Source organism: Fistularia commersonii, unplaced genomic scaffold (genome assembly GCF_037954325.1).
Source record: "Fistularia commersonii isolate RoL2024-O1a breed Wild unplaced genomic scaffold, RoL_Fcom_v1.0 HiC_scaffold_37, whole genome shotgun sequence".
Taxonomy (NCBI): Eukaryota; Metazoa; Chordata; class Actinopteri; order Syngnathiformes; family Fistulariidae; genus Fistularia; species Fistularia commersonii.
The window spans coordinates 157,571-170,000 of record NW_028233995.1 but is presented as its reverse complement, the minus strand read 5'-3'; positions in this window follow the sequence as shown (position 1 = coordinate 170,000).

Here is a 12,430-nt window from a genome sequence, read left to right as displayed (position 1 = left end):
CTCCCTTTTCAGCTTCCACCACTTTGTCCTCTGCTCTGCCTTTGTCCTCGTCATCTACCTTGTCACCAGAGTCGTCGCACAAACCGCCATCCTATGCTGTCTGGCTACACGCCCACCTACAACTACTTTGCAGTCACCGATCTCTTTCAGGTTACCTCGTCTATACAAGATGTAGTCTACCTGCGTGCTCCTACCTCCGCTCTTATAAGTTACCCTATGTTCCTGTTTTTTCTGGAAAAAGGTATTCACTACACCCATTTCCATCCCTTTTGCAAAATCTACCACCATCTGTCCCTCTGCATTCCTATCCTGGATACCATATCTGCCCATCACTTCTTCATCCCCTCTATTGCCTTCACCAACATGTCCATTGAAGTCTGCACCAATTACCACTCTCTCATTTCTGGGAATATTCTGCATCACTTCATCCAACTCATTCCAGAACTTCTCCTTCTCTTCAGGTTCACATCCCACCTGTGGCGCATAGCCACTAACAACACTGAGCATCACACCTTCAATTTCCAATTTCAGACTCATAAGTCTATCTGACATTCTTTTCACCTCTAGGACGTTCCTTACAAACTCCTCCTTCAAGATGACTCCTACTCCATTTCTCTTCTTGTCAGCACCATAATAGTATAACTTAAAGCCTGCTCCTAAGCTTCTAGCCTTACTACCCTTCCACCTGGTCTCCTGGACACACAGTATATCCAGCTTCCTTCTCTGCATCGTGTCCATCAACTCTCTACCTTTTCCTGTCATAGTCCCAATATTCAAAGTCCCTACTCTCAGTCCCAGGCTCTTTCCTTTCCTCCTCTCTCTCTGCTTCCGAACACGCACTCCTCCTCTTCTTCTTCTTCTTGTTCTTCGACCCACAGTAGCCCGATTTCCATTAGTACCCTGTAGGTCATCAGTACCAATGGCGGTCGTTGTTAACCCGGTCCGCGACCCATCCGGTATGGTATAGTTATGGTTGACTCGCATGTTTGGTTTTGGCAAACGTTTTACGCCGGATGCCCCTCCTGACGCAACCCTCTGCATTTATCCGGGCTTGGGACCGGCACAGGGAGACACTGCTCCGTGCCCCCCCCCCCCAAAGGCAGGCTTGGAGAGACACGGGCCAGTGCCGCCCTGAGGCTGCATTACCCTCTCTTTCTTACATTTATTATAAAAATATGCTTATCTTCCTTTTAGCTCATCACACATGTCTTTATGATTTTCAGTCCATGCCTCAGCCGGCCTGAAGCTCCACTGATGCGCATGTGCGGATGCCTCTATCTAGCGGACATAAAATAAAGACAATCATTCAAATGTGAATGAGTCGGCGTGATGCTCCGGGATGTGTGGAGCTCAGGGAGCTCCACGAGTGAGGGAGTTAAGTTAGGGCGGGGGTGCAAGTAGGCTCTAGGATTCCCCGAGTCGGGGCGAGCGATGGGTTTAGAGGCGTATCGCATTGAAGATAATGGCCGCATATCCTTCTTGGACTTTTCTAAAGCCTTTGACTCGGTCGAACATCCATTTATCATAGCAACGCTCGAACATTTTGGATTTGGTTAAATATTCAGGAATGTGATCCGTGGGCTCTATGAGAATATTCATAGCTGTGTCACCCTGCCAAGCGGCACCACTCCGAGCTTCCATGTTGATGTGGGAATCCCCCAAGGTTGCCCCATCTCACCCTATTTATTTAAATTGCTACCGAAATGCTAGCCGTTTATGTTGAAAAGAGCAACGATATCCAAAAGTTAGACGTGCTGGGGACTGAAATTGTTATTAGCCTGCTGGCAGATGACACAACCTTAGTTTTGAAAAATGAACATCAAGTCCCAATAAGTGCCGAAAACAACCAAAACATTCTCCAAGGCTTCAGGATTGTCATTAAACTTAAAGAAATGCAAACTTCTTGCGCTGCATGACTCGCCACTAAAGGAAATCAGCGATGTTTCCATGAAATCAGAAATAAAATACTTGAGCATTTTCCTATCCAAGGACCAAACGTTAAATCAATCCAGGAACATTGAATCTAAACTGAATCAAAGTAAAGCTTAATTCTAATATATGGCTCCAGAGAGATTTATCAATATTAGGCCGGATATATTTGACTAAAATGGATGTGTTTATCCAGATGTATATACCCAGCGTATTCCAATGCTGCTCCAAATCAACTCGTAAAATCTGTTAACCAAATCAATTTCAACTTTATCTGGAGGAACAGACCACACCATCTAAGAAAAATCACATATGGTGAAAGAAACAAGTGAAGGAGGGCTGAAAGTGATAGAGTCGGACTGCTTGAATGGGACATTGAAGGTGAACTGGTTGAAATCCTGGATCAAACCTCATCGTTCTTTCTGGTATTGTACTCCAAACTACTTATTCAACAAAGTCGGCGGCCTGAGTCTTCTGCTTATCTCTGACTTGGATATCAACAAGATTCCTGTCAAATGTTCAGAGTTCCATAAACAAATATTATTATACTGGAAAATGATATACGTACACAATTTCTCACCACACAGTATAATAGTTTGGAACAATCGATATGTACTGCATGGCAACAAACCTCTGTTTTACAAGGAATGCTTTGAGAAAGGTATATGGTCGATAATTGACTTGATGGATGACACTGGCAGTCCTCTGGACAATGAGCAGTTCTGTACTACACACAGATTCAAGCCTCCCATATTAGAGTTGCTAAAGTTACGAAACGCACTGCCTCGACAATTTGTATTCCTGACCAAAAATATAATGACGCACCGAACCGTACAACCACAGTTACCCCGACTATCACTCCAGGGAATCTCAATTGTGGACAGAAAGCGCGGCAACTCCTTTATTAGGAAATGTTTCACAGGAAACTTATTCCCTGGACGTCAAAAAAAAAAAAAAGGATATTTTAAATAAATTTGATGAGGAATCGATTGCCACGCTGCGAACCATGTATCTGACTCTACCCATACCCCCAAGGCAAAAGAGACCCACTTCAAAATTATGACTGACATCTACCCATCTAAGGAATTATCGAGGGTACGCTTTAATTTTGAAGATAATATTTGTACATTTTGTGAAGACAACATTGAAACCACTGACCATATATTTTTTCTCCTTCTCATTCCATCGTCACCAGTTTCCTTCTCAAAAGATGATATAACATTCTGTTTACTTATAAGCAACATAACAGATGAACTCTGTGTCAATGTTCTTTTAGGCCTGGCCAAGTTCTTCATTCACAAGAACAGAATGCAAAAATGCTCCCCAAATTTTAATGTCTTCATAAACGATTTTGAAATATAAAAAAAAAAAAAAAAAAATCCTTAAAACTTATGGAAAAATCCAAAAACTAAAAAATATAGTTACCCATGTCCGAGGTTCCTTTTTTTTTTGGTAAAAAAAAAAAAACAAAAAAAAAAAACCAACTTGATTACATGTTACATTCCCCTTGCAATTTTTTTTTTTTTTTTTTCGTTTTAATTTCTTATTTGTCTATCTATTGATTTAATTACTTCCTTTTAATTTCTTTTTTTGTCTCGCACTGTAAATTTCTCACAAACCTGTAACACTATTAACTTCTCATTACATACAGAACAAATGTCCTGATGTCCGTTGCTTCCTCATCCCTGGTTGTTTCATTGACATTCAGTTCTACCTTGCTATGTTTATTTGTACATTTGTATATTTGGGTGTACTATTTATGTTCAATTAAAAACAGTTTGATGTCTGAGATTCCTTGTGAACCGCCAACTTAATTACATGTTATATTCCCCTCACAATTTTTTTTTTTCGTTTTTAATTTTATTTTTCTATCTATTTATTTAATTATATCCTTTTAATTTTCTTTTTTTGTCTAGCATTAAAAATTTCTCGCAAACCGTTAACACTATTAACTTCTGATTACTTACAGCACGAATGCGCTTATGCCCCCCCACCCATCCCGCTTTTTCCGTACGGTGGCAGACACTGAGATCGAAAGCAAATGGGTGTCATTGAAATGCAGTAACAGGGTGATAACAGCCGTGTTCGAAGTGTGTAGGGGCTTATAGGAGAGCAGAAGCACGTCACGCAATTCACCTGAGTTCGGAGGATCGGGAGTACCAGGGCCCATAGCGGAGAAGCGGAAGAGCGGAGTTATGTGTCTCTTCTCAAAGGCGGGGAAGCTGGGGGGCAGCAGGACCCCTTAGACCGGCTAATGTGAGCCTTCTCCGGACATAGATCACCCGGACTTATGACTGGAGCTCCCGGACCTCTGGGCACACACATATGTGAATGAGTGGATGAGCTAATGTTGGTTTGGTTGTGGATACGTTTCGGCCAATGCTATCAGCACAGCTATGATTATCCCCAGAACGTTGAGAACGAGCTCCCGGAACTCCAGACATGCGTATATAAAAGAGTGGAATAAAGGTGTGTGTGTGTGTGTGTGTGTGTGTTTGTGTGTGTGTGTGTGTGTGTGTATACGTGTGGGACAGAAGTAATGTTGGGGACAGAAATTGTTATTAGCCTGCTGGCGGATGACACAACCTTAGTTTTGAAAAATGAACATCAAGTCCCAATAAGTGCTGAAAAAAACCAAAACATTCTCCAAGGCTTCAGGATTGTCATTAAACTTAAAGAAATGCAAACTTCTTGCGCTGCATGACTCGCCACTAAAGGAAATCAGCGATGTTTCTATGAAATCAGAAATAAAATACTTGAGCATTTTCCTATCCAAGGACCAAACGTTAAATCAATCCAGGAACATTGAATCTAAACTGAATCAAAGTAAAGCTTAATTCTAATATATGGCTCCAGAGAGATTTATCAATATTAGGCCGGATATATTTGACTAAAATGGATGTGTTTATCCAGATGTATATACCCAGCGTATTCCAATGCTGCTCCAAATCAACTCGTAAAATCTGTTAACCAAATCAATTTCAACTTTATCTGGAGGAACAGACCACACCATCTAAGAAAAATCACATATGGTGAAAGAAACAAGTGAAGGAGGGCTGAAAGTGATAGAGTCGGACTGCTTGAATGGGACATTGAAGGTGAACTGGTTGAAATCCTGGATCAAACCTCATCGTTCTTTCTGGTATTGTACTCCAAACTACTTATTCAACAAAGTCGGCGGCCTGAGTCTTCTGCTTATCTCTGACTTGGATATCAACAAGATTCCTGTCAAATGTTCAGAGTTCCATAAACAAATATTATTATACTGGAAAATGATATACGTACACAATTTCTCACCACACAGTATAATAGTTTGGAACAATCGATATGTACTGCATGGCAACAAACCTCTGTTTTACAAGGAATGCTTTGAGAAAGGTATATGGTCGATAATTGACTTGATGGATGACACTGGCAGTCCTCTGGACAATGAGCAGTTCTGTACTACACACAGATTCAAGCCTCCCATATTAGAGTTGCTAAAGTTACGAAACGCACTGCCTCGACAATTTGTATTCCTGACCAAAAATATAATGACGCACCGAACCGTACAACCACAGTTACCCCGACTATCACTCCAGGGAATCTCAATTGTGGACAGAAAGCGCGGCAACTCCTTTATTAGGAAATGTTTCACAGGAAACTTATTCCCTGGACGTCAAAAAAAAAAAAAAGGATATTTTAAATAAATTTGATGAGGAATCGATTGCCACGCTGCGAACCATGTATCTGACTCTACCCATACCCCCAAGGCAAAAGAGACCCACTTCAAAATTATGACTGACATCTACCCATCTAAGGAATTATCGAGGGTACGCTTTAATTTTGAAGATAATATTTGTACATTTTGTGAAGACAACATTGAAACCACTGACCATATATTTTTTCTCCTTCTCATTCCATCGTCACCAGTTTCCTTCTCAAAAGATGATATAACATTCTGTTTACTTATAAGCAACATAACAGATGAACTCTGTGTCAATGTTCTTTTAGGCCTGGCCAAGTTCTTCATTCACAAGAACAGAATGCAAAAATGCTCCCCAAATTTTAATGTCTTCATAAACGATTTTGAAATATAAAAAAAAAAAAAAAAAAAATCCTTAAAACTTATGGAAAAATCCAAAAACTAAAAAATATAGTTACCCATGTCCGAGGTTCCTTTTTTTTTTGGTAAAAAAAAAAAAACAAAAAAAAAAAACCAACTTGATTACATGTTACATTCCCCTTGCAATTTTTTTTTTTTTTTTTCGTTTTAATTTCTTATTTGTCTATCTATTGATTTAATTACTTCCTTTTAATTTCTTTTTTTGTCTCGCACTGTAAATTTCTCACAAACCTGTAACACTATTAACTTCTCATTACATACAGAACAAATGTCCTGATGTCCGTTGCTTCCTCATCCCTGGTTGTTTCATTGACATTCAGTTCTACCTTGCTATGTTTATTTGTACATTTGTATATTTGGGTGTACTATTTATGTTCAATTAAAAACAGTTTGATGTCTGAGATTCCTTGTGAACCGCCAACTTAATTACATGTTATATTCCCCTCACAATTTTTTTTTTTCGTTTTTAATTTTATTTTTCTATCTATTTATTTAATTATATCCTTTTAATTTTCTTTTTTTGTCTAGCATTAAAAATTTCTCGCAAACCGTTAACACTATTAACTTCTGATTACTTACAGCACGAATGCGCTTATGCCCCCCCACCCATCCCGCTTTTTCCGTACGGTGGCAGACACTGAGATCGAAAGCAAATGGGTGTCATTGAAATGCAGTAACAGGGTGATAACAGCCGTGTTCGAAGTGTGTAGGGGCTTATAGGAGAGCAGAAGCACGTCACGCAATTCACCTGAGTTCGGAGGATCGGGAGTACCAGGGCCCATAGCGGAGAAGCGGAAGAGCGGAGTTATGTGTCTCTTCTCAAAGGCGGGGAAGCTGGGGGGCAGCAGGACCCCTTAGACCGGCTAATGTGAGCCTTCTCCGGACATAGATCACCCGGACTTATGACTGGAGCTCCCGGACCTCTGGGCACACACATATGTGAATGAGTGGATGAGCTAATGTTGGTTTGGTTGTGGATACGTTTCGGCCAATGCTATCAGCACAGCTATGATTATCCCCAGAACGTTGAGAACGAGCTCCCGGAACTCCAGACATGCGTATATAAAAGAGTGGAATTAAGGTGTGTGTGTGTGTGTGTGTGTGTGTGTTTGTGTGTGTGTGTGTGTGTGTGTATACGTGTGGGACAGAAGTAATGTTGGGGACAGAAATTGTTATTAGCCTGCTGGCGGATGACACAACCTTAGTTTTGAAAAATGAACATCAAGTCCCAATAAGTGCTGAAAAAAACCAAAACATTCTCCAAGGCTTCAGGATTGTCATTAAACTTAAAGAAATGCAAACTTCTTGCGCTGCATGACTCGCCACTAAAGGAAATCAGCGATGTTTCTATGAAATCAGAAATAAAATACTTGAGCATTTTCCTATCCAAGGACCAAACGTTAAATCAATCCAGGAACATTGAATCTAAACTGAATCAAAGTAAAGCTTAATTCTAATATATGGCTCCAGAGAGATTTATCAATATTAGGCCGGATATATTTGACTAAAATGGATGTGTTTATCCAGATGTATATACCCAGCGTATTCCAATGCTGCTCCAAATCAACTCGTAAAATCTGTTAACCAAATCAATTTCAACTTTATCTGGAGGAACAGACCACACCATCTAAGAAAAATCACATATGGTGAAAGAAACAAGTGAAGGAGGGCTGAAAGTGATAGAGTCGGACTGCTTGAATGGGACATTGAAGGTGAACTGGTTGAAATCCTGGATCAAACCTCATCGTTCTTTCTGGTATTGTACTCCAAACTACTTATTCAACAAAGTCGGCGGCCTGAGTCTTCTGCTTATCTCTGACTTGGATATCAACAAGATTCCTGTCAAATGTTCAGAGTTCCATAAACAAATATTATTATACTGGAAAATGATATACGTACACAATTTCTCACCACACAGTATAATAGTTTGGAACAATCGATATGTACTGCATGGCAACAAACCTCTGTTTTACAAGGAATGCTTTGAGAAAGGTATATGGTCAATAATTGACTTGATGGATGACACTGGCAGTCCTCTGGACAATGAGCAGTTCTGTACTACACACAGATTCAAGCCTCCCATATTAGAGTTGCTAAAGTTACGAAACGCACTGCCTCGACAATTTGTATTCCTGACCAAAAATATAATGACGCACCGAACCGTACAACCACAGTTACCCCGACTATCACTCCAGGGAATCTCAATTGTGGACAGAAAGCGCGGCAACTCCTTTATTAGGAAATGTTTCACAGGAAACTTATTCCCTGGACGTCAAAAAAAAAAAAAAGGATATTTTAAATAAATTTGATGAGGAATCGATTGCCACGCTGCGAACTATGTATCTGACTCTACCCATACCCCCAAGGCAAAAGAGACCCACTTCAAAATTATGACTGACATCTACCCATCTAAGGAATTATCGAGGGTACGCTTTAATTTTGAAGATAATATTTGTACATTTTGTGAAGACAACATTGAAACCACTGACCATATATTTTTTCTCCTTCTCATTCCATCGTCACCAGTTTCCTTCTCAAAAGATGATATAACATTCTGTTTACTTATAAGCAACATAACAGATGAACTCTGTGTCAATGTTCTTTTAGGCCTGGCCAAGTTCTTCATTCACAAGAACAGAATGCAAAAATGCTCCCCAAATTTTAATGTCTTCATAAACGATTTTGAAATATAAAAAAAAAAAAAAAAATCCTTAAAACTTATGGAAAAATCCGAAAACAAAAAAATATAGTTACCCATGTCCGAGGTTCCTTTTTTTTTTGGTAAAAAAAAAAAAAAAAAACAAAAAAAACAACTTGATTACATGTTACATTCCCCTTGCAATTTTTTTTTTTTTTTTTCGTTTTAATTTCTTATTTGTCTATCTATTGATTTAATTACTTCCTTTTAATTTCTTTTTTTGTCTCGCACTGTAAATTTCTCACAAACCTGTAACACTATTAACTTCTCATTACATACAGAACAAATGTCCTGATGTCCGTTGCTTCCTCATCCCTGGTTGTTTCATTGACATTCAGTTCTACCTTGCTATGTTTATTTGTACATTTGTATATTTGGGTGTACTATTTATGTTCAATTAAAAACAGTTTGATGTCTGAGATTCCTTGTGAACCGCCAACTTAATTACATGTTATATTCCCCTCACAATTTTTTTTTTTCGTTTTTAATTTTATTTTTCTATCTATTTATTTAATTATATCCTTTTAATTTTCTTTTTTTGTCTAGCATTAAAAATTTCTCGCAAACCGTTAACACTATTAACTTCTGATTACTTACAGCACGAATGCGCTTATGCCCCCCCACCCATCCCGCTTTTTCCGTACGGAGGCAGACACTGAGATCGAAAGCAAATGGGTGTCATTGAAATGCAGTAACAGGGTGATAACAGCCGTGTTCGAAGTGTGTAGGGGCTTATAGTAGAGCAGAAGCACGTCACGCAATTCACCTGAGTTCGGAGGATCGGGAGTACCAGGGCCCATAGCGGAGAAGCGGAAGAGCGGAGTTATGTGTCTCTTCTCAAAGGCGGGGAAGCTGGGGGGCAGCAGGACCCCTTAGACCGGCTAATGTGAGCCTACTCCGGACAGATATCACCCGGAGTTATGACTGGAGCTCCCGGACCTCTGGGCACACACATATATGAATGAGTGGATGAGCTAATGTTGGTTTGGTTGTGGATACGTTTCGGCCAATGCTATCAGCACAGCTATGATTATCCCCAGAACGTTGAGAACGAGCTCCCGGAACTCCAGACATGCGTATATAAAAGAGTGGAATTAAGGTGTGTGTGTGTGTGTGTGTGTGTGTGTGTGTGTGTGTGTGTGTATACGTGTGGGACAGAAGTAATGTTGGGGACAGAAATTGTTATTAGCCTGCTGGCAGATGACACAACCTTAGTTTTGAAAAATGAACATCAAGTCCCAATAAGTGCTGAAAAAAACCAAAACATTCTCCAAGGCTTCAGGATTGTCATTAAACTTAAAGAAATGCAAACTTCTTGCGCTGCATGACTCGCCACTAAAGGAAATCAGCGATGTTTCTATGAAATCAGAAATAAAATACTTGAGCATTTTCCTATCCAAGGACCAAACGTTAAATCAATCCAGGAACATTGAATCTAAACTGAATCAAAGTAAAGCTTAATTCTAATATATGGCTCCAGAGAGATTTATCAATATTAGGCCGGATATATTTGACTAAAATGGATGTGTTTATCCAGATGTATATACCCAGCGTATTCCAATGCTGCTCCAAATCAACTCGTAAAATCTGTTAACCAAATCAATTTCAACTTTATCTGGAGGAACAGACCACACCATCTAAGAAAAATCACATATGGTGAAAGAAACAAGTGAAGGAGGGCTGAAAGTGATAGAGTCGGACTGCTTGAATGGGACATTGAAGGTGAACTGGTTGAAATCCTGGATCAAACCTCATCGTTCTTTCTGGTATTGTACTCCAAACTACTTATTCAACAAAGTCGGCGGCCTGAGTCTTCTGCTTATCTCTGACTTGGATATCAACAAGATTCCTGTCAAATGTTCAGAGTTCCATAAACAAATATTATTATACTGGAAAATGATATACGTACACAATTTCTCACCACACAGTATAATAGTTTGGAACAATCGATATGTACTGCATGGCAACAAACCTCTGTTTTACAAGGAATGCTTTGAGAAAGGTATATGGTCGATAATTGACTTGATGGATGACACTGGCAGTCCTCTGGACAATGAGCAGTTCTGTACTACACACAGATTCAAGCCTCCCATATTAGAGTTGCTAAAGTTACGAAACGCACTGCCTCGACAATTTGTATTCCTGACCAAAAATATAATGACGCACCGAACCGTACAACCACAGTTACCCCGACTATCACTCCAGGGAATCTCAATTGTGGACAGAAAGCGCGGCAACTCCTTTATTAGGAAATGTTTCACAGGAAACTTATTCCCTGGACGTCAAAAAAAAAAAAAAGGATATTTTAAATAAATTTGATGAGGAATCGATTGCCACGCTGCGAACCATGTATCTGACTCTACCCATACCCCCAAGGCAAAAGAGACCCACTTCAAAATTATGACTGACATCTACCCATCTAAGGAATTATCGAGGGTACGCTTTAATTTTGAAGATAATATTTGTACATTTTGTGAAGACAACATTGAAACCACTGACCATATATTTTTTCTCCTTCTCATTCCATCGTCACCAGTTTCCTTCTCAAAAGATGATATAACATTCTGTTTACTTATAAGCAACATAACAGATGAACTCTGTGTCAATGTTCTTTTAGGCCTGGCCAAGTTCTTCATTCACAAGAACAGAATGCAAAAATGCTCCCCAAATTTTAATGTCTTCATAAACGATTTTGAAATATAAAAAAAAAAAAAAAAAAATCCTTAAAACTTATGGAAAAATCCAAAAACTAAAAAATATAGTTACCCATGTCCGAGGTTCCTTTTTTTTTTGGTAAAAAAAAAAAAACAAAAAAAAAAAACCAACTTGATTACATGTTACATTCCCCTTGCAATTTTTTTTTTTTTTTTTCGTTTTAATTTCTTATTTGTCTATCTATTGATTTAATTACTTCCTTTTAATTTCTTTTTTTGTCTCGCACTGTAAATTTCTCACAAACCTGTAACACTATTAACTTCTCATTACATACAGAACAAATGTCCTGATGTCCGTTGCTTCCTCATCCCTGGTTGTTTCATTGACATTCAGTTCTACCTTGCTATGTTTATTTGTACATTTGTATATTTGGGTGTACTATTTATGTTCAATTAAAAACAGTTTGATGTCTGAGATTCCTTGTGAACCGCCAACTTAATTACATGTTATATTCCCCTCACAATTTTTTTTTTTCGTTTTTAATTTTATTTTTCTATCTATTTATTTAATTATATCCTTTTAATTTTCTTTTTTTGTCTAGCATTAAAAATTTCTCGCAAACCGTTAACACTATTAACTTCTGATTACTTACAGCACGAATGCGCTTATGCCCCCCCACCCATCCCGCTTTTTCCGTACGGTGGCAGACACTGAGATCGAAAGCAAATGGGTGTCATTGAAATGCAGTAACAGGGTGATAACAGCCGTGTTCGAAGTGTGTAGGGGCTTATAGGAGAGCAGAAGCACGTCACGCAATTCACCTGAGTTCGGAGGATCGGGAGTACCAGGGCCCATAGCGGAGAAGCGGAAGAGCGGAGTTATGTGTCTCTTCTCAAAGGCGGGGAAGCTGGGGGGCAGCAGGACCCCTTAGACCGGCTAATGTGAGCCTTCTCCGGACATAGATCACCCGGACTTATGACTGGAGCTCCCGGACCTCTGGGCACACACATATGTGAATGAGTGGATGAGCTAATGTTGGTTTG